The sequence below is a fragment of the Pteronotus mesoamericanus genome, unplaced genomic scaffold (genome assembly GCF_021234165.1).
Source record: "Pteronotus mesoamericanus isolate MK-2021 breed Mesoamerican mustached bat unplaced genomic scaffold, CSHL_Meso_final contig_291, whole genome shotgun sequence".
Lineage (NCBI taxonomy): Eukaryota > Metazoa > Chordata > Mammalia > Chiroptera > Mormoopidae > Pteronotus > Pteronotus mesoamericanus.
The window spans coordinates 4221382-4243138 of NW_026555124.1; the positions used below are offsets into that span (position 1 = coordinate 4221382).

At 40.1% G+C, this 21757-nt stretch overlaps 1 pseudogene; it reads right to left on the reverse strand.

Annotated features, from left to right (window-relative positions):
* Window positions 1-4408: 4408 nt before the first annotated feature.
* Window positions 4409-21757, reverse strand: part of LOC129072017 (40S ribosomal protein S4, X isoform-like) — a 132826-nt pseudogene continuing 115477 nt past the window's right edge.

Here is a 21757-nt window from a genome sequence, read left to right on the forward strand (position 1 = left end):
CTGAACATCTTGTCTCCTTAAGGAGGATGTAAAGTAGCTAGAGCCCAAAAGTCTTCACTAACCTCCTTCCTGTTCCTCGCAGGGTGCAGCCTTGTGACCTAGAATTGGATTTTGGGTAAGCAATGATGTCAGGTAAAGATAATCCTGAAGGGCTGACCAATAACCTGCTTCTACCATTTTCTCCTAAACATTCTTGGCCTAGAACTTCAGCTACCCTCCTAGGAGGATGTGCCACAAAACTTTAGAAAATAGTTGAGAAATCTGTTATGAATAATCACAAATACAATATGGTATTCCTCCGAGGTGGTCTTTCCAGAGTCGGCACTGTGGATGAATGTGTTGCTGTAAGCTGCATTAAATGCCCCAGAGGAAAGGTTACGTAAAAGTAAAAGAAATTGTGAAACCAATTTGGGTAGCAACTGAAAACAAAACAAAAAGAAAACATTGGTTCTCTGGTTCATTGACTTTCATCTTCTCCCTGGGGCACAAAGAACTCTCAAGTGCATGATAACATCACTGCTCCCCTTTCACTCCCCTGCTGTGAAAGAGCAGCAACAGTAATTCTTATTTTGAGGACAATATGTCAGGCATGTATTTTCTCACATTCACCCTCTTTTGCAGTGATCTGTGCGATACCATGGTGTCCTGAGTATGTGCAGTCTGAGTGCTGTTTTAGAAAATTGATGAACAAAATAGTCCCAAGATACGTGTATGTGAGCGTACACATTTGTATAAGCGCAGGTTCATGCCTTTACAGCACTTAGAAGATGTGCATAGAAAAACGTACATTTATTCTTAGGCGTTTAAACCTCAGTCACCATCAAAGTACTCTTCATTTGATGCAATACACTTATTGAGACATTTTTTTTCCACTGCTCAAAACAGTTTGTGAACTTGTCGATTTTGATGCCTTTTAGTACTCCTGCCATTGTGTTTTGTTTCACCTCTTTCACATCGGCAAAATGTTCCCCTTTGAGGGCTTTTTCTCCTGCAGGGAAACAAAGTAAGTTGCTCAGGGCAAGACCAGGTGAATAGGGAAGGTGGAACATGGGAGTCATGCCGTTTTTTGGTCAAAAACTGCTGAACACTCAGTGTGCGTGGTATGGACGAGTACGCTCATAAGTCACCCATCATGAAATGGGCAAACACATTGAAAGAGTCTTCAAAACAATTCACTGAAGCCGAACACAGCCTCTCACAACAAGGTCAGATGGTACACTGATATAGGTGGGTTCTTAGAATATTCACCTAGTAAAGAAAACCTGTATGTACTACAAGGGACCCACCTTCCATAAGATAATTCCAGTTGTATTAGGTCTCCCCACATAACTTTTCAAATTTTATATATATATATATAAGTGTGTGTGTGTGTGTGTGTGTGTGTGTGTGAGCCCCTTTCCTACCTCTTCATGTCCACTCTACACCCACTACCAGAGCCTTGGTTAGTCCCAAAGGAAACTTTGTATGAATTAGCAGAAGGCACCTCCTCCTTGGGTAGTGTCTCCAGTAGTGTATTAATGTATCCCTTTAGAAGGAATTAGCTCACTTTCTTAGGGAGGCTGAGAAGTCCCAAGATCTGCAGTTCATGAACTGGAGACCCCAGGGAACCAATGGCATAGCTCCAGTCGGAGTCCCTGGGCTGAGGACCAGGAGAGCTGATGGTGTAAGTTCCAGTCCAACTCCAGAGGCAGAAGAAGACTAATGTCCCAGCTGGCAGCCAGTCAGGCAGAGAGCAAATTCTCCCTGACTTGGTTTTTTTTGTTTATTTGGGTCTTCAGTTGATTAGATGAAGCCCACTCACATTCAGGAGGACAATCTGCTTTACACACTCTACTGATTGAAATACTAATTTTATCCAGAAACTCCCTCACAGAATGATGCATGGCCCAATATCTGGGCGCCCCATGGCCCAGTCAAATGGACATATAAAATCAAAAGTAGGTTCATGGTAGCCCACAGGCTCATTCCAGCCCCTGTCTGCCATTCAGCTGGGCAGCCCAGTGTAGAACACAGTAGCCACAAGTGAACACAATGACCCCACCCACCACATTAACACTGATCTGAGAAATGGCCTCTTCTCTTCTCCAGAATCAAGGACCTCGGAGACTTGTCTTTGGCTCCCTCAATTTCATTGGTGATTCTGGACTGATCGTGGCTTTGTGCTCCATGTACGACCCCAACAAAGGGCATTTCACAGTTTGTTCAAAGGAAACTTCCTCCTAATTTTGTACCTGGGGCCACCCAAGCAAGCATCTGAGTTGTGTGACTTACAAAGGTCAAGGGTACAATGCTGAACCCTTCTTTTCAGTGGGAGAAGCACAGCTTTCCCCTGGACTGGCATGGCAGGTCTGTGCAGCACATTCAATTTCTGCTCAGTGATGAATAAGAGAACAGAGAAAATTCAAAAAAAAGGAGAGCAAGAAGAAGTCAAAATACAAAATGAGTCGACAAAGTAAGGAATCATGTGAACGAACAGGGAGATAAACAGGAATAACAACTGACAAAGCATCCAGCGAGTTCTGAGTCTCAGAAATAACACTTGTGCAGAGCTGGAGCATACAGAATGAATCACTGTTTACCATCCATGGCAGGGTGCTGTCAAGTTCAACACATGTGTGACAATTAGGAGTGGAATGTGTGGCACCTGGTGTGGGGCTGACATTAGTCGCTTCCAAAAGAAGAGGGGTGGCATCTAAAATTCCCCCATATAAAGTTCATGCACAAAATATATGAATGTTTCATAAAGCAAAGGGTTGAAATAAACAGAAATTCCAAGGGAGATTTTAAAAGAAGATTTAGATGTTATTGGCTAAGAAATATAAACAATGCAACCAGGGAAAGCTGGGTAACATAGTTCTTGCCATGATAACAGATTTAGAAACCAAACATAACTCTGGTGTGGAAATGTAATTTTTTATGCTGGAAGAATAAATATAAATTGCCTTGCCTTAAAATAACTTTCAGTGTTCATCCCTGAGATCTGAATCCCAAACTCAAGGAGGCAGAAGCTTCAAGAATGGTGGTTTTAGGTGATTTTTCACACAAACAGTGTGAAACCCTGACATTTTCACTGCCAAATGGATAGCACTCATGTGGAAATGTATTTGCTGTTAGATCAACGGCTCATTTTATAGAAAGTCAGCTTAATCATAGTAATTGGGAAACCCAATTCCAGGCCAGCCTGCGCAACAGAAATCATGGAACAGGCCCCCAAATGCTCTTAGTATTTGAGTCTCCTCTGAGAGAACCTGGACCTCCATGTCCCAGATGAACAGCGTCACCATCCCTGTCATTCTCACCAGGCCAGGCTCCTTGCCCATGCACCCTGGTGAAACTTCCCTTCATCAACACTTGCAAGTTCAATGGGCATCTCCAGCCTAACCCATCCGAACCTGAATTCATGATGGCCGCCCGAACTTGCTCCTCCTGCAGTCTCCCCCATCTCAGCAAATAGCCACTGCCTTCTCCCAGTTACACAGGCCCCAAGCCATGCAGTCATCCTTGACTTTTTCCTCTCATACCCCTCATCTAATGATCTATAATTCTATTGGCTCTGCCTTCAAAATACCCCAGAATTTGACTGCCTCATACCACTTCTACTGTTATCACCCTAATTCAAGCCACCACCATCCCCTGCCTGGGTTATGGCTGCAGCCTGCTAACTGCACACCCTGCCTCTTCCCTTTGCTACACTTGGTCTATTCTCAATGTTGGTTAAAAATAAATGAGGTCATGTCATTCTAATATGAAGAACTCTCCAATGTCTCCCATGTCACTCAAAGTGAAAGCCAAAGTCCTTACAATGACCTCCCCTACGTCCAGACATCAGTGTGGCCTTATCTCTATTACTTTCTCATTTGTTCACTCTGCTTCAGTCACACTGGCTTTGTCCTGCTTCCTTTAACACACCAAACTCAGTCCCACCTTAGGGCTTTTGTACTTGCTGCTCCGTCCGTTCAGAATACTCCTGTCCTAGGTGCCCCAGTTCCCTCACTTTCTTCAGGCTTTCAGCTCTCAACTTAAACACCCCATTAGGGCTTCCTGGCCAGATTACTGAATGTGTCATCCTCTCTCCAACACTCTCTAACTTCCAGCCCCCGGTGCGCACTGGCAGGGGGCAGGGTCTCTCTCCAAACAGTCCCAAGACCATCTAATGCCTTGCCATTGGGTGGCTGCACAATCCGGAACATGTGACCTGGGTTGCCAGAGAAGGGAAAAGAGAACATGGGCGTGGCACACTGGCTTTACATGCCTGGGCATAAAAATGGCACATATCAATTTCATCCATATTTCATTAGCTTCAACTTATCGGTTTCACCTAAGTGAAAAAGGACTAAGGAGAGTAGTATTCTATTTTTTTTCCATGCTGCATTGTCTTTAACAAAGCACACTGGTTCTTCCCATTATGTCACCCAGAGCTCAGTCCACTCATTGCTCTGTTTGGCTCCCAGTCCCTGTCTCTCTCTTCAGCAATGGTGAGGCGGGTACCCTTTCCATGGGGAAGGCAAATCCATGGGTTTGCTCGCTTCGCCAATAACAAACGCATTGGAGAGCTGGGTGGCAAAGCTGATGCCACTGGCATCTTTCACATGAACTACATCAAAAGAACCAGACTGTCTCTCTGTTGGCGATGCCAGGGTAGCACGTCTGGTCACCATACCTAGGTTACCGGTGTCAAACTTGATGAAACCACTCATTTAGCCAGTCTCCAAATCAAGATGAATGGTGCTGGTCCCCTTGACGAGAGGATCAGGGTAGTGGGCGGTGCAAGCGTCATGGGTTGCCAGATGAGGGCTTGTTTTTGTGCTCTCAAAGATTTTTCTCACTTTGCACAACTTGTACTTGGCCTCTTCAGGTGGGATACGATGAACAGCAAAGCGACCGTTGGTGTCATAGATCAGATTGACATTCTCTCCAGTCTTGTCAACACTGATGACATCCATAAAACCAGCAGAGTAGGTTACCTCGGTTGGGATCCTGCCATCAATCTGAACGAACTGCTGCATGCGGATCTTCTCTACTTCATTTCCTGTTAGGAAACACTGCTTGTGGGGACCGTGGGTGGCCCAGGAACATACATGCTGGTCAGTTTATCCAGCAACCAGTGCTTTGGAGCTGCTACATGCTTCAGATGCTTCTTGGGACCACGAGCCAGGCCATCACTAGGCACAGATAGAGGACCACGTCTTTCTGTGGCACTGAGAGAAAAGGGTTGGAGCTGTGGCACGCCAACCTGGATGCTCTGTCCTGAAAGTGTATATTGTAAATACTTGCAAAGGACGAAAAGACATGTGTGAATTCTGTATGCAGAATTACAAGTTTGTTTGTTTGTTTTGTAATCCCCCTGCTTAGGCACAAGGGATCCGTGTCTCCTATTTTATTGCCATAAGATGAATCTTTGATTCCTTTTCACTGGACCATTCAACATATTTCGAGTAGCTCATAGATGTCAGGCATTGTGAATGAAAATCAAGATATAAGGCACAAGGCAGTATTGTCTTCCTGGCTGCAGTTCCACATGGCAGGATGGGAGAGGCACACCGCAGGACCTGACGCCAGAGCCCCTTCCCAAAGTCAATGGCGTGACACATATGCCCCACTGGATGTATGAGCAGGGTGAAAAGACGGTCTTACTTCCCCCAAGATTACTGAATCCCTAAGTGGGTGCGATTAACTTAAGCTTTCCTAAAGCTCTTGCAACCTCTCAGAAATTTATAGACTCATTGTAGACATATGTAACTACATAACTAATCATTATCTCCTTTATTCAAAAAGGTGACACACAAATGTTCATTTGATTATGCCATGAATTGAGCACGTTTTCCTACTTGTTTGGACCTCAGGTGTACACTGTGGAATTTTTGCAACAATTAGAAGCAAAAATGTAAACTTTCTCACAACAAGGATAGAATTTAATTTTTTTTTTAATGTAGAGTTTAGTAGTAAAAAATGTATGGTAATGCACAGTTTGTGAATAAAATTTATGTAACTTAAAACCACAAATTCAAAACCACAAAACACTATACATTCTTCAAGGAAGCATGCATATACAATATATATGTTAAACCCACTAGAATGGCTGCTTATGGAAGAAAAGGTAAAAAGAGTGGGAATCAGGCTAAAAGGAGAGGAAACAATAAAATAAAAGAGGAAAGCATCCCAGCATGACAGCGTTAATGTGCCATCAAATAAGGAACATTATTAACTTCACAAATATTAAATTTTACATTCTAATTTTTTTTCATATCTGCAGAGGTGCTCAGAAAACATTTATTGAATGCATTAATAAAAAGGTTTTGATCTCAAATTAGTCTTTAGAGCAATAAGACAGCCTGACAAGTCTTCCTTCTACACTTCTTTGTTCTGATCTAAGCCCAGAGTTAAGTGTATAAGTGAATAACTGTACTATATCCTACTTTTGTCTATCAAATTGACAAGCATAAAAAATGATAACAGTTTGTATCACCAAAAGTATAGAGAAAGGGGTACTTTGAAATTACTGATAGGAACGTAAAATGGTACATCTTTCTGAAAAGCAACACTTACTGAGAACCATAAAAATATTTACAGCCTTTAACCTAAGACTCACTTTTAACCTAATATTCACTTTAGAAATTTATCAAAATAAAAATAATTTATGTATAACCATATTTATATAATATGATCTTTGAGGTAATATTACTTGAAATAACAGAAAATTGCAAATAATATTTAGCAGATTGGTTAAATAAGTTATGATATACCTATATGCTAGAAATATAATATCATATAGAAATATAATTCTATATCATTAAACATTAGGTAGTGTGTGTGTGAAAGGCAACCAGTTGATATATGTCTCATTCTATATCATTAAACATATCGTATAGCTATATTTAATTAATGTTTAATGATGTAAGAAAATGTTTTTAATACATTATTAAGCAAATACAGCGTTCTAAAATGTTAGTAATTCCAATTTTGAAAACAAGAAGGATATACATTAAAATGTTAATAGTAGTTACCTCTATATTAATATATAAGATCAGTGAATATTGAGTGGTAGAATTATGTATAATTTTATATTCTTTTTTCTAATCTATAATGGATATGTATTATAATTGGAAAAATACTATAAAACATCAGTAACTATAATAGATTATAATTTCACCTATTATACTGTATTATTTCTCAAAGGCATGAAAAGGAGATTATTTACATGCTATATTCTTAAAATGATATGCTTCCTTATTTACCAAACTCTCAGATATTTTTCACATTTCAATCATTACTCCATTATACTTCAGTGTGTCACCTTGAGCTACTGCATCATTCCCATATTAATAATAATTAAAGAGAAAGTCATTTTGAGATAGAAATATGAACAAACAAAATTTCTCCTATAATTTTCTAGACCCTAAGCAATAATTCACCAAACATTTTATGAAGGTTCTGCTTGCGATTAAAATCAAGAGAATCCATTTTATCGCCAGCGTGGGTGTCCTACAGTTTAGTCACGTCAGGACGAGCAAGAACTGACAAGGCATGGGGATCCATTTGAAATTAAGAGTCACAGTAAAACTCAGGTCAGCTTTTACTTTAATAATAAAGCATAAATGTTATTTAAGTGTCTTTTATTCTGACATATAAATCCCTGGAGGGGTAGAGGGACAAGCAAGAGTTGGATGGGGTTGAAATCAAAACACTGACTTTCTATTTTTCTATGGGTAATAATAGTTAGCTCTAGTATTTTATTACTTCAATAATCAAATCATCTTGGAAGAAGATAAAAAACCTCACACACAACAAAAACAAGCCTTGATCCAGATTTAAATTTCACTGATGGAAAGTGTTACTTTAAGAAATTACATTTTTTTAAATTTCAGTGTAATTGATATATCAATAAAAACAGTTGTGATATTTTTAGTCTATTATGCACACACCAAAATAAGACATGTTGGCTAGTAGAGGAATAGAGGGAGATTTCAATGCAAAAAGTTTGCAGTTAACATCATTTGGAAAACGGCATTTTTTTAATACTTAGTGATTTTAAGGTGTCACTAAGATTTAGAAAAGTACATAATTTTTTTGTTAAATATGCACTTGCAAACCCATCTACCACCTGTTACTTTGAACTATTGGCTTCTTTGATATAATTTTTAAATTTGAATTATGTAAAAAATGAATTATGTAGATTACTTGAGTTACAATGAACAGCCAATAAACTCAAATGTATTTAACACTAATAAATGCAACTAATGTAAAAACATTAATTAAGAAATTGATTTTGAGCTCTGGATGGTGTGGCTCAGTAGATTGAGCACTGGCCTGTGGACCAAAAGGTCACCAGTTCGATTCCTAGTCAAGGCGCATGCCTGAGTTGCGGACTGGGTCCCTGGTTGGAGGCGTGTGTGTGAAAGGCAACCAGTTGATATTTGTCTCATGTATGTTTCTCTCCTTCTTTTTCTCCCTCCCTTCCACTCTCTCTTAAAATAGATAAATAAAATCTTTTTAAAAAAGAAATTGATTTTGGTATTTTGTTCCTTTTAAAATGATAAACCTGTCTAGATCTATAACTCCTATGATATGCCCTCCTCCAAAAAAGAAAAAAAACATAAACCAACATTTTATACCACATATTGCTATGTATGGACTGAATGCAACTTCCCCAAATCTGTATATTGAAGCCCTAACCACCAATGTGGCTGTATTTGGAGATGGGGCCTCTAAGAAAGTAATTCAGATTAAAAGAGGTTATAAGGCTGGGACCCTAATTCCATCAGACCCTATCATTCTCTTTCATCTCTCATAATTTTCATTTAAAAAAAAGTTCAGATACATATAAAAAGCAGTTGTCTATAAGCCAGAAAAAGAGCCTTCACAAGAACTGAACAGACCAGAACCTTGATCTTGAACTTCTAGCCTCCAGTATAAGAAAATGAATATCTGTTGTTTAAGCCACCCAGTCTATGACATTTTGTTATGGCAGCATGAGCACATTAATACATAATCATTTCATATAATACATATATTTGGTATATATATTGTACTAAACAAATTCAATTAAGGTATTGATTGATTGGATTCTACTAAATAGAAACTCCTTCTTACTATCTAGACTTTGAATTCCTTAACTAAACACCCATGCTACCATTCTCCATTCTTTAACTAAATGGTATATATTATTAACCTACTGAATCTAGACCAAACTTCATAATTCTTATCAGCAATCTAAGATGCCACCATCAATTAAGAGAGGTAGACATTTAAGTTGAAATCTATTCATCATTCATATATTACACTATAAACTCATCAAGGGCTTGAATACACTTTTCTTTTTAAAAGCCTATAAACTTTCACATGATAGAAGCTCTAAATATTCACTGAATTAAATAAACTTCATTCTGAGTATAAACCTTCTATAAAGCAAGTTCCTTACACAAAAGCTTTGGGTCTTGACTCTACAGGAATGCATGGGAAAGATAGCATCATGTGTACTTTTAACATTGACTGAATTTTCATCAGGTATTAATAATGAATCATAATGATCAAAATAATAATTCAATACAATAATGCACAATCTATAATAATGAGTGGTGCATTATGCATTATTATGTATGAAGTTCAAATCTGGAAGGCTCAAGGACACAAAGGAGTGTAGAAACTCAGCCCTTCGCCTTGAGGAACTCTCCATCTACTTGAGATATTAGACTCTTATACATGATAATTTCACTCACAACAGGAAGAGGATGTGACAAGTACCCCTGCCAAATAAATGGTTTTGACAATAAGAGTAGAAATGTCCAGAGAAAGGACAGGAAGATTCTTCTTTAAAGCTAAAAGAAAATGTGATAGATGAACCAATTCCTCCAGTGTCCAATTATTCTTCCTCTATTTTCTCATTACAAGCTCCCTGTGGCCTTGGGGTTGATTGAGCATATTGGCTGTTTAGGACAGTTGCATATTGCCCAAGAGCTGCATGCTCTCTGTGCTGTGTTGCTTCCTCATGTGCAAAGCAGGTGGAGGAGAACGACTTCGAAACCCTTGAGCACCCTACGGGATGCAGCATGCCTTCCATTTGGTGACTCAGTATCCCATGGTCAAAGCCTGACTTCCTGATTCAAGACGTTCTCAACACCAACAGCAATTCCCAGCAACAAAGAAGACGTGAGACCCCACAACTCCTTTTGAGGCCAAAATTCGAAAAACTAACAAATTGGTTGGCTTCCAGTCCTCAGACAGGCAAGTCTCAGGATTATACCTCACTTACCAAGTTATGCCAGGAGAGTAGAATTTAGACTTTTAACTAAAAAATAATTTGGCCTTCCTGGACTAATGGTAGTGAATCATTATCCTTAAAATTACTAAGAAAATGGCCTGTTACCCATCACATAATAAGCAATAAGCAAAACAGCAGGACATTTAGCTGATGCAGACATTTATTAGCATTTGATCACAGAGAGTTTCTAAATAATTCTGGGATCTGCTATAAATTTTTTAAGTGGGAACTAGATGAAAAAGACAAAGTATCAAGCTTTCCATGCATGAAGACTCAAGATACCCTTTAAGACCCTAAAGCTCATATCAAGTGGCAGCCTGGAGTTTTCAGAGTAGTTCAATATAATAGACACTAAGAACTGTGTCCCAAATTACTTTTCCCTGGCAGTCATCCAGTTATTTTACAGAATGAAATAAAAGAAAAGAAATTACCCAGGCTCCATGCTGAGTACCATAAGAGGCATGGTCCATTTTTCTCTAAATTTAAAAAAAACACAGAGTCATATTTTCAAGATGTAGCCTTCAGCTCATTGACCCAGGCCACCCAGCTCTCAGGATTGGAGGAAAGCAGGATCTGCTTGATGGAGCCACATATTTTTAAGAATGAGGTTTAAATGACTTAATTTTTGAGAAGGGCTGGGAAATAGTGGAGCTTTACTGCTCTAAATGGGAGAAACGTTAATATTACCAAGTTAATCGCTATCTCCAGGTGTAAACAAACCACTGAAACAACACTAAAGCCAGAAATATTGCAAAAAATAAGAAGGAAGGGATGAAGCCCATTCCTCTTATTCTTATTTTTGAAGAGGTAAATAAGCCCAGCACTCTTTCTTGTCCCCTCCTTCACCGACCTCCCCCCGCCCCGTAGCGGGCAGAAAGGCAGCAGTGGGCTGGCAAGAGTTTGTGTCCCAGCCTCCACACCCCCAGCTCTCTCCCGTCACCTGCTCAGTTCAAGAAACCATTGTGTAAGCGGTTTTCTGGCTCTTATCTAGAGAGAAATCCCTAAAGGAATCCCTAACAGGTGGAGAGTTATTTGGCTGGAGTCCCAGGGATGGGAGAAAGGAAGGAAAAGAAAAGAACAAGAAAATCAATGTTACTGAACTCCTAGTAAATGCAAGGTATGTTATATTCTTTTTAATTCTAGCAATCAGACATGAGACATTGGATTTAGACCTAGATTTGAATGCCAGCTCTGCCATTTACTAGCTATATGACTTTAACATCTCTGAAAGTCAGTAGTTCTATCTGTACAGTAGGGTAGCTAATAGTAATAATCTTTAGGGTTATAAAGATTGTATGAGGGCATCCTTGTAATGTACTTAATGTAATAAATGGTAGCAACAATTTATGAAATATCAGCTCTATTTTGTACATGAAGTATATGACTCCAAAGGGCAGGAAACTCTCCCAACCAAATGATGCCCAGAAGGTGAAACATTTCCTTCTGAGATGTTGCTTGACTAGTTCGAAACATTACACAAGAATGCATATGGTTTCAAATATTATACCAGCTCTCCTACATTCCTGACCCCCTTAAATTTACAGAAGCATCTGACTAGTTCTAGCCAATGACATAGGACCTGAAGTGAATGTATCATCTTTGTAATGAGGCAGTGAAAAGCCCATGCCATATTCTCCAGTCTCTTTTCTCCTGCTGTGGAATATAAAGTCTACATGACCCAGAAGATGCAGATAATAAATTAGCAGTGCCTTGGTTAGCTTGAATCCCTGAATGACTGTGTGGAGCAGATCATCACACCATACCACACTGGATTCTTTGTATAAGAAGTAACTTTCATTTTGTTAAAACACTGATTCAGGGCTGTTTGTTATTACAGCACATCCTAGCATATCCTACTTTATACAAAACTCAATCCCTGCCAGTAAGTTAGTACTGGTTCCCTTGCTCTTGGCTACTTCTCCAAGGCTCCCAGACTGGCTCTCATTTTGCCTTTTTTTTTTTTTTTTTTTTTTTTTTTTTTTGATCTTAGCACACTCTGCAGCCCCTGTAGAATCTGAAGTTCTAGTCTCTTTCCCGTTTCTCCCCCAATCCTGCCTCAACCCTGAGGAGATCAGGGGCTGACCCAGCCAGAGATTAGCTAAATCATCAGAATAGAAGCTGAAGCAGGGAGAGTCCCTGAAAAAAAGCAGGTAAAAAGAGAGAAGGAGTTGACATCCCAGAGAGCAAGGGCAGATGTTCAGGGTGTTGGAGTGAACTGCTTCAAGATGGAAAGATGAGGCCAAAGGGAAAGTGAGTCATGATCAAAGGTTGGATGGTCTTGGGCAATTATTCACTCTAACCCTGTTTGGTATACGTGGCTCACCTCTACTGTGTTGGCAGGTGAGTCTGCAGAGGTAATTCTGGCTGACTTCAAGGATCACGTATCTATTAGTACAGAAGCGCTGACCAACCTACTATGCTAGGTGATCTGTTAAACCTATAATGCTTGTTAATATACTGGAAAACTTGGTTTATTCCATGCTTCTGGGTGCAAGATTTCTCTTTTCCCCCCAAATCTAGCAATTCATACATCTCTCACTAGTGGGCCCCAAACCAACATGTTTAATAACTTGCTTCATAATATAAAAGTTTACAATCTAACTCACTTATATAATTTCTACATAATGAGCACAGAGTTAACTGAGGAACTTAATGACTAATTTCTCAAGCCAAACAAGATGTATTCACATTACCTTTTAACATTTACCTTTGTGACCAGATTATCTGATTTGACTACGAAAGCAATAATCACACCTTACACCCCAAATAACATTAAAAATCAATGTTCAGTGGAAAACTTAATTAAGACTATGAAATATTAATTATCTTTTTTGATATTTTCATTTAAAAAAATCCGTTCTCCCTCCATTTGCTCTATATTCAAAGCCAAACTGTAGATGAAGTATCTCTGATTTTACAAGGCTATGACCAGTGATATTTACAAGATAAATCCTCACATCACACACTGAATATTCAATGAGAAGCAATACACTGCTTAGTAGCTCCTCTGTTATTAATATTCTGCATATCTGGAGAGATTGCAAATTTAGACCCAATTAAGTTTGCAATTAAATATAAAGTAAAAAGAAAAATCCTTGTATATCAGGCCTCAGAAAGTAGTGTGAGAAGATACTGTTACCAATGAGCTTTCTTTTAAACCAAGCCAAATGCTTTTACCATGAAGGAACACTGAGTTCACCTCCAGAGTGACTCCCACATCACTAAATCCCACGTGGCTGTGTTTAAGAACAGACTCCATTGTTTAATTCTGTTACCTTTCAAAAACTGTGTTTTCACTTTGTGCTTATGGGACCCCATACACCTTATTCACATTCTGCCAATGTAATGATGCTCATTCCTACTGAAACTGAGAAAGGCAAGAGCTTATGAAAATGTGTACATTTAAAATCTGCAATTTTGAGAGACCTTCAAATTATAAACCCCTTTCTTTTATATAAAGTTAATGCTGTTAGAACTTGTGAAAGTGGTTTCAATTTAATTCCTATTGTGCTTTTCAGACCACATAAAAGTTTTATTTGATGCCCTTAGAACATTGGATAGCCAGTATACTACCTAATGGGCAAACCAACTTGAAATGGGGTAGCTCACCAGAGACGAAGCTCCCTGCCCCAGGTTTTACCATTGTAGCAGAGTCTACTTTTCTTGTGAGAAACGTCCAGGGAGGCTAATCCTAGAAGGAGAGGTGTGAGCACCCCAGGACCAGTTAAAGCAGCCAATATTGTAAAAGGAAGTACGAGTACTCCATTGTCCAGGGCCCGGGAGCAGGCATCGTCACCCCACACTCCCGGGACTTCTTACTACAAATGGCAGTAGCTTGTGGGAGCACGCTTGGCCTCTGTCAGAGCACTCTGGGAGTGCAGGGGACCTAGCGCCACCAGGAGAAGCCCTCAACCCACGACCATTGGGGGTTTGGTGGGTAGGTGCCATCTCACTTGCCTCTCAGTTGGGGTAACTCCAGAGCATGTTCTACACTACCTCCTAGGTCTCTCTGGGAGGACTGGACTTCAGTTGCCCACTGGTAACTGTTTGACATGTTTTTCTTTCTTAAAATTATTATTTCAATTACAGTTGACATTCAATATTATATTAGTTTCAGGTGGTTAGACATTTATATAATTTATGAAGCGATCTGCCCAATAAGTTTAGTACCCACCTGACACTATACACAGTTACTGCAATATTATTGCCTATATTCCCTATGCTGTACTCTACATCCCCATGACTATTCTGTAACTGCCAATTCGTATTTCTTCATCCCTTCACCTTTTTCACTCAGTCCCTCAACCCCCTTCCCACCTGGCAACCATTAGTTTGTTCTACCTATGAATCGGTTTTCTGTTTTATTTGCTTGTTCATTTTGTTTTTTATATTCTTTACATTTTATATCTCAACTCCCTTTGATAGTCCTAAATCACCTCTTAAATAAACTACTTACAGGTGAATCCTTGTCTAAGAGTCTTTTTTTTTTTTTTTTTTTTGAGGAACCCAAAGGAAGTCCTTTGTGTATGTGACAGTTCAAAAGGAAAAACCCTCTGACTCCCAGGGATGATCACCCGGACAGAGAAGGGGGCAGTGATTCTGGGTTCATGAGAGCAGGAACAACAAACTCACCTCTGATCCTGATCCGTGGCTGCTGCAGAAGTCCTGGATGGCAGTGTTGCAAGGAAACCTGAATAAAAAGACTTCCAGTCTTGGAGTCCAAGCATGGGCAGTGTGGCCAAAGTTACCCAAAGAAATGGGATCATACCCCCCAAGATTTGCAGCAGCAGTGGCCTGGCAACCGTGACAGGCAGTGCTGCACTGAACTCGATAAGCAGTATCGTTTGGTGATGGGAAGCACCAGCTATTGGGGCTTTGGGACCCAGTGGCATTTTACTTGGGTTCAGGAGTTGAAGCCAACAATTTTCTGGACTGTGGAAGCTCCTAGAACTGTGCTATCCAGTAGGGTAGCCACTAGCTACATGTGGCTATTAAAGTTGAACCTAAATTAATTAAAATTAGATAAAATTACAGTTCAGTTCTTCATTCGCACTGACCTCATGTCAAGTGCTCAATAGTCACATGATAGATCATGGCAGTAAGTTCTATTGGGCGATACCTCCTGGAGTTACTGGGTAGTTCAGGAAGAGGGGAAGTCTCAACGAACAAAGACATAGTAAACTCTTGGCAATAAGGGATCTAATAAAGTACAGCATAATGGTTGTAGTTGACAATGGGGTGTTACATACTTGAAGACTGCTAAGAGAGTAAATGTTCTCACCACAAAAAAGAAGGGTGGTTATTATGTGAGGTGGGGGGGTGTTAGATAACACTAGGCTGGTAGTCATTTTGTATATGTAAGAATATCAACTCAACATGTTGTACAGCTTAAACTTACACAATGTTATATCTCAATTATACCTCCAAAAACCTGGAAATAATAAGGGGTAAGAGATATCAATATAGTCATTCAAAAATAAAAATATAGACTTTTATTTATATCCTAAGTGTGGACAGTTCATATTAGTTATAGAATTACAGAAATTACAGAATTAAAGAATAATTATGAGAGTTTAGAAATTATGTACGCAAACCCCTTGACCTAATGTTTTACATGCTAGCATAAAAATAAAATGAGTGTAGCTATGACTACTGAGAGAAGGTAATGGGTAAATGTTAAGGGAGCTATAAAATCCCTATTGTAAATCAAAGAGACAAGAGATGAATTTCTTAGCTGAGGCCAATATGGCAGGCTTCATGGAGGATGTGGTATCCTCAACAAGTCTTGAAGTATATGTAGGATTTCAGGAGGCGAAAAAACAAGCGGCAGAGGGACACTCAGTTCTGAGAGAGGCGAGAAAACAGGAGCCAAGTTCAGGGAAGGTTTATTAGTCAGATTGCCTCCGTGTGCACAATAACAATATCGGAAGGGGAACCAAGAGAGCCAGGTGGGCTTCCCTCCTGACACAAAGCCACAACTAACAACTCTTTCTAGGGAGACAAGCTTCAGACATTTTCCTCCACTTATCCCTCTTTCGCTATCTACTATTAAAGCTACAAAAAGTGATTTCTCATCACAAAACCCTCCCCCAAAGTGTTTAAGGATCTCTGCCCTCAGAATCAGCCCCTGTCTAAAACTGAGCAGGCCTTGAGGCTAATTCTGATGGACTGCTTGAAACGGATGCCTCCGCTCCCCCACTCTAAGTGATGAGTGGTAGGCTGCTATTTTAATGGTGTGATTTCAGAAGAGTAGTCTCTCCTGATACCCCATCCTGATCCCTGCTCCAGAACCTTATAAAATGGCACATGAAAGAACCCAACTCTAAATAGCTTAAGCAAACAGGGGATCTGTTGGTATCATTCTGGGGTAACTCGAGAATCAAAGAGAAAGCTACCTGCCAACCTATGAGCAGGACAGGGAGGGCAGCGCTGAAGGTCTCAAAAGAAAACAGGGACTTTAACCTCACCTGGGCTTTCCTTACCACCACCACCCCCTTTCTGTGCTGCTCTCCCTGGGGGGCTCTTCATCCTCTGTCTGCAGGCAAGCTCAGTCACCCAGCCATGGACAAGGCACCAGAGCTGCAAACTTGCGTCCTCATAGTTCTGCCACCAGAGGGGGCAGCTCCCATTTCATAACGTCCAAGGAAGACCTCATCAGCCATCTCCCGACCTTGTCACTGTGGCCAGGGAACTGGCGACGTCTAAAATGATGACATTTTGACCACGTGGGGGTTGGGGGAAGAAAAATAGTTCCCCCAAAAGAAAGAGGCAAAAAGAGGAAGACATAACTTGGCCCAGAGATGACCATTGGGGAAAACTGCTGTGGCCCGGCACACATTCCCCAATGGGAATGTAGGGCACTTAGAAGAGACTTGAGGAAAGGAAGGGCAAGAGTTTGCAAAAGGATGCACTGTTCCAGGTCTCACTGCGCCAGGTGACCCCCAAGCTGCATAAGAGGCCTGATGTTAGCCAAACCACATCCTTCTTCTACCCAACTCCAGTTTTACAGTCCTAAGGCTGCAGTGATAAATATAGGACAATTGTCCCCAATTTGCCAAACCCACCCATAAAATCCAAAGCACAGAACTCTGTGAGAACCACGCTGCCATCCCAAGCAAAGCCACACCCTGATTCCCATCCTCTTTTATATTAGCGTCAGGATATTATTGAGATGTGCTTTGCATCTTTTGCTCAACACATTCTCTAGGATTTCAATAATAAACAAATGCAAAATGCACTGGCATGATGGATGACAATATATTTTTTGACATAAATATGATAAAATTAAGAGTGACCCCAAAATGAGATCTCCATTCTAGGACACTCTCTTCTTGGCGAGAGCCACACATCCAAATCACATGTGATATCTACTGCTCATTGCATACAGCCAGAGGGGCTACTGATTTGTGTCTGTGTGTGTGTGTGTGTGTGTGTGTGTGTGTGTGTGTGTGTGTCCCCTGCAATGGTTTACCACATTCACTCAAACACAAATGCACCATTGTAGAGAGACTAAAGCTTTCAAAGCCCATTGGAGAAAAGAGGATTTTTCAGCTGAATCTTCAGCTGCTGGAGGATGCTCAGTAAAAGGGAAAGAGGACAACCACTTCACGGCCATCCTGTGGCCCAGACCAGACCACTTTTGCCATCAAAGAGAGATAAAGATGCCATACATAGATTACTCATAACCTGTATGAGCCTTGAATATCATTTCCAGCTGCCAGACTTCTGGATGTTTCCACGTTGACTGAACCCAATTTAAAATTTGGTATAAACTGAGTAGAAACTAAAAGCAAATGCATTACCTGCCTCTAAAACCAGCTTTTCTCCTGACTTCAGTATAATTCTGAAAAAAAAAAATTCTCAAGTATGTCCCAGGCTTTAAACCCCATCTGCAGATGCCTTCTATCTCAGACACTGCAAGAAGTCACAAAACCTAGCAGTTCTTTATGCGAGGGCCTTCCTAGCTTATCGTCTCTGCTCATGCCCACTGGCACATCTTTAGTGTCTGAAGGCCTGAGAGCCAAATCTGGCCTCCCATCTATTTTTGGTAAATACAGTTTTACTGGAACATAGCCATACTCATTCGCTTCTGTTTCATCTATGGGTGCTTTCACATGACAACAGCAAGGTGGAGTGGTTGAGACAGAGACTATTTGGCCCTCGATGCCTAAAGTATTTACAATCAGGCCCTTTACAGAAAATGTTTGACAACTCCTGTGTTATAATATTGTAACAGGTCTACACAGCCTTAATTTCTTTTCATTTCTCTCTAATTTTAAAAATATGCCTGAATCAAAACCCTGTATTAAATTACCAGTGGATCTTCCACATATACAAACATACACACATGCACATACATGCACACACCTTGTTTAAAACTTGTAAAAAGCTTCTCATTGCACTTAGAATAATTCCCAATACTATGTTTTATATGATTGGGCATGGCTCACCCATCCAGCTCCTCTCTCTGCCTCCTCCTCCTTCCCCACACTCCAGCCTCATTGGCTTTTCTCATTCCCTTCATGCACCAAGAACTTCCTGCTCGAGGGCATTTGCAATTACTATGCTCTTTGCATGCAATACTCTCCCCGCCCACTTGCATCTGGACAACACCTCTCATCCTTCAGATCTTTGCTTCAATGTCACCTGCACAGAGACAAGTTTTCTAAGCGTTTCTAAGCACTAAGACACCTTTTCTAAGCGTTTCTTTCACTCTGTTCTATCCTAGCACTCTGTTCTTTTCATCCATAGTGAAAAATTAAGCATTTATGTGTTTGCTTACTAGATTACTGTCTGTCTCATTGATCTTAATAGCTCTAAGGGGCCGACTATTGTTTTCATTTCATTTGTCACTCCACATCTAGCACCTGTGTGATAGTAAGCACTCAAATCATATTCTTACAAGGAATGATCTTCCCTTTATTCCCAAATAACATTCAGTCTTTGCTCTGGTACAAACTGGCTTTGTTCTATTTTCCAGTCCTAGTTGTATGCTTCATTGCAGATGAACTGAGAAAATCATCATTGCCCATTTACACACTGCACTTTTTCACTTCTAGTATTTTCTTTTCCCTCCCCAACACTACCTCCTCTATTATTTTTTCCCTAGGAAAACCTTTCTCTTCCAGGCTTAATTCAAACAATTATTCTAGGAAACTGTGTTAAAATGAAAAAGTTTGACTAATACAAAAACAAAGGCTGTATTTCATAAGAATGTTTCCTAGAACAGTCTTTTATAGTGTGATACCCTCATGCCAAATTACAATGCAATAAAAGCAATTCTATGAACCAGGCTATGATACATTCCAAGCCTAATTCTCTGATAGGCTTAATTCAGAGGCAAATTTTAGAGTGTGGATGGAGGGATGGATCACATAGCCATCAGGCTGTTTACTGTCTTCCATTAATATTCTTTCTCTCAGTTCCAGCTTTGAAAGTAATTGAGTACTAATGAGTTCTGACAGTTACCCTCATTCTATATTTCAGTTAAATGGAGCTGGAAATAGAACTGATAACCTTGTATGAAATCTGAGGAGCCTAAGACTCATGCCTCTAAAGAAGGCCAACTCATGTTCAGTGGTAATTCAGTGATAGGAGAGTCTATCTTTATATCAATCATAAGGAAGTACCATACCTTGGATATAGTAACCTATCTACTAAGGACATTTTTAGTTCATACTAATAAAATCTACCATATGCATAAAATAGGATGTTTCAGTGTCTACTGCCTGTTGCTTGAGGGTCATCCCATTTATTAGAAGAGATAGAAAGCTCTCTCGCCCCCAAAATCGAAAAGAGGTGAGGCCACACCATTTCTCTGCTGTGTATTTGCCTACTTCCTCCCTTGTTCCACACAAAATGAATACCTGCAATGTGAGGCTGTTGAATGATTTCAAAGGTCTCATCTGTATGAACATTTTGGGATTTTCAGTATAGAGTGAGGGTTTCTCCTGATATCTAATATTTGAACTAATGTCAAAACTAAATATTATGTCAAAAAATATATTAGAATTGAAACATATTTTTCAGGTATTAAGCAAAATGTAAACTTTCCATCTTTCTTTATGTTTTTTCCTCGTACATATTCATCAAGTTCTCTTTTTGTGAGTATTCATTCCTTCATAGTGAGACCCCCATGAAGTCTGTTTTTTTAATCCATTGTTCTATTTGCCCAGTAGGTGGCACTCCGTTACAACTTTCAATTACTACGGACTGCCGACCAAGAGCAGATAATCCAGAAAATAAACATAAAGACAGTGGGGGCTCATTTGTTTAGCAAACACAGATAAATAAGAGAAACTTTATATTAATCGTACACCTAAAAATTCATTGATTTTTCTAAATTTTAAACAATGAGGTTCTACATGTAAAGTGTCATAAAGTCATTAGAAGGCTTTGATACAAACATGTGTGTTAGAATTGAGTGCTACCCTTTAAAATGATGAAACTTTGAGATTATGGGGGATTTAAAAGATGCTGCTATACTGCTGTTTTAAAAACATTTAGAAAGTCATTTTCTGGAAAATACTCCCAGGATTGATTTCTTGCCTACATGAGAAAAACTATTTCAGTGCCTCCCTTTCGACAATCCCTCCCCAATAGTATCATCTTCCTGGATAATCCTCACATTCAAGAGTTGTTTGGGTTTTTTCCCCCTTTGGAAAGGTTATTTCCAAATATACAACACTCAGTTAAATCTGATTGTCCACTTTTAATTATTTTGGGAAGAACAGAACTGCAGTGGTCCATTACCCATATTTTCAGCCCATATCTGTCTTCCAAAAGGTTGCTTTTGCCGTGGTGGGCAGAGCACTGCCCATGTTGTTGGGAGGTTTATTCTGGAACCCTGGCAAGCAAAGGGGCCAGTAACAAATGAGACAAGAAAGGCCTCTAGCATTGGGAAACAGGACTTCACAAATTTGAATTTACCTTCCGAGAAAGGTACGGTGAGCAAAGATCTCATCAGCCTCAGGTCACAAAGAACCAGCCCCTGCTTCCAGCCTGGAAATGGGTTAGGAACCCCAATCCTACTCATACAGATCTTACCAGGATTGGTCTTGCCGCCCTTAGCACCGGTGCAGGGCCTGGGACAGAACTGGCTACCTGATACCCCTGGAGCTAGAGCCACTTCCCATCCTTACCTTATTCTTGTTCTCCTATTGGAAGAGCAGCCCTGAGTCTTGGATTACGCTCTAAAACCACGGGACTGAGTTCATCCTGGAGATCAGGAGCATGATCCTCTAGACTTCTAGTTACATAACCATTAAGTTTCCTAGTTGTTTAATCCAATTTGAGCTGGATTTTCTGTGACTTGCTCCTTCAGCTCCCTCTGGCGGTCAAAGCTTCATACACAGTCCACCGCGCAAGTTAGCAGCTCTGAAGCTTTGCTGGTTTACAGTCACGGTTCAGGGCACCCTTAGGATATGATGACACAGGCTTCAGTTAAGTGATGGAGAAACTATGCCATCTGGCTATCATCTAGCTTAGGGTACCTGGGCA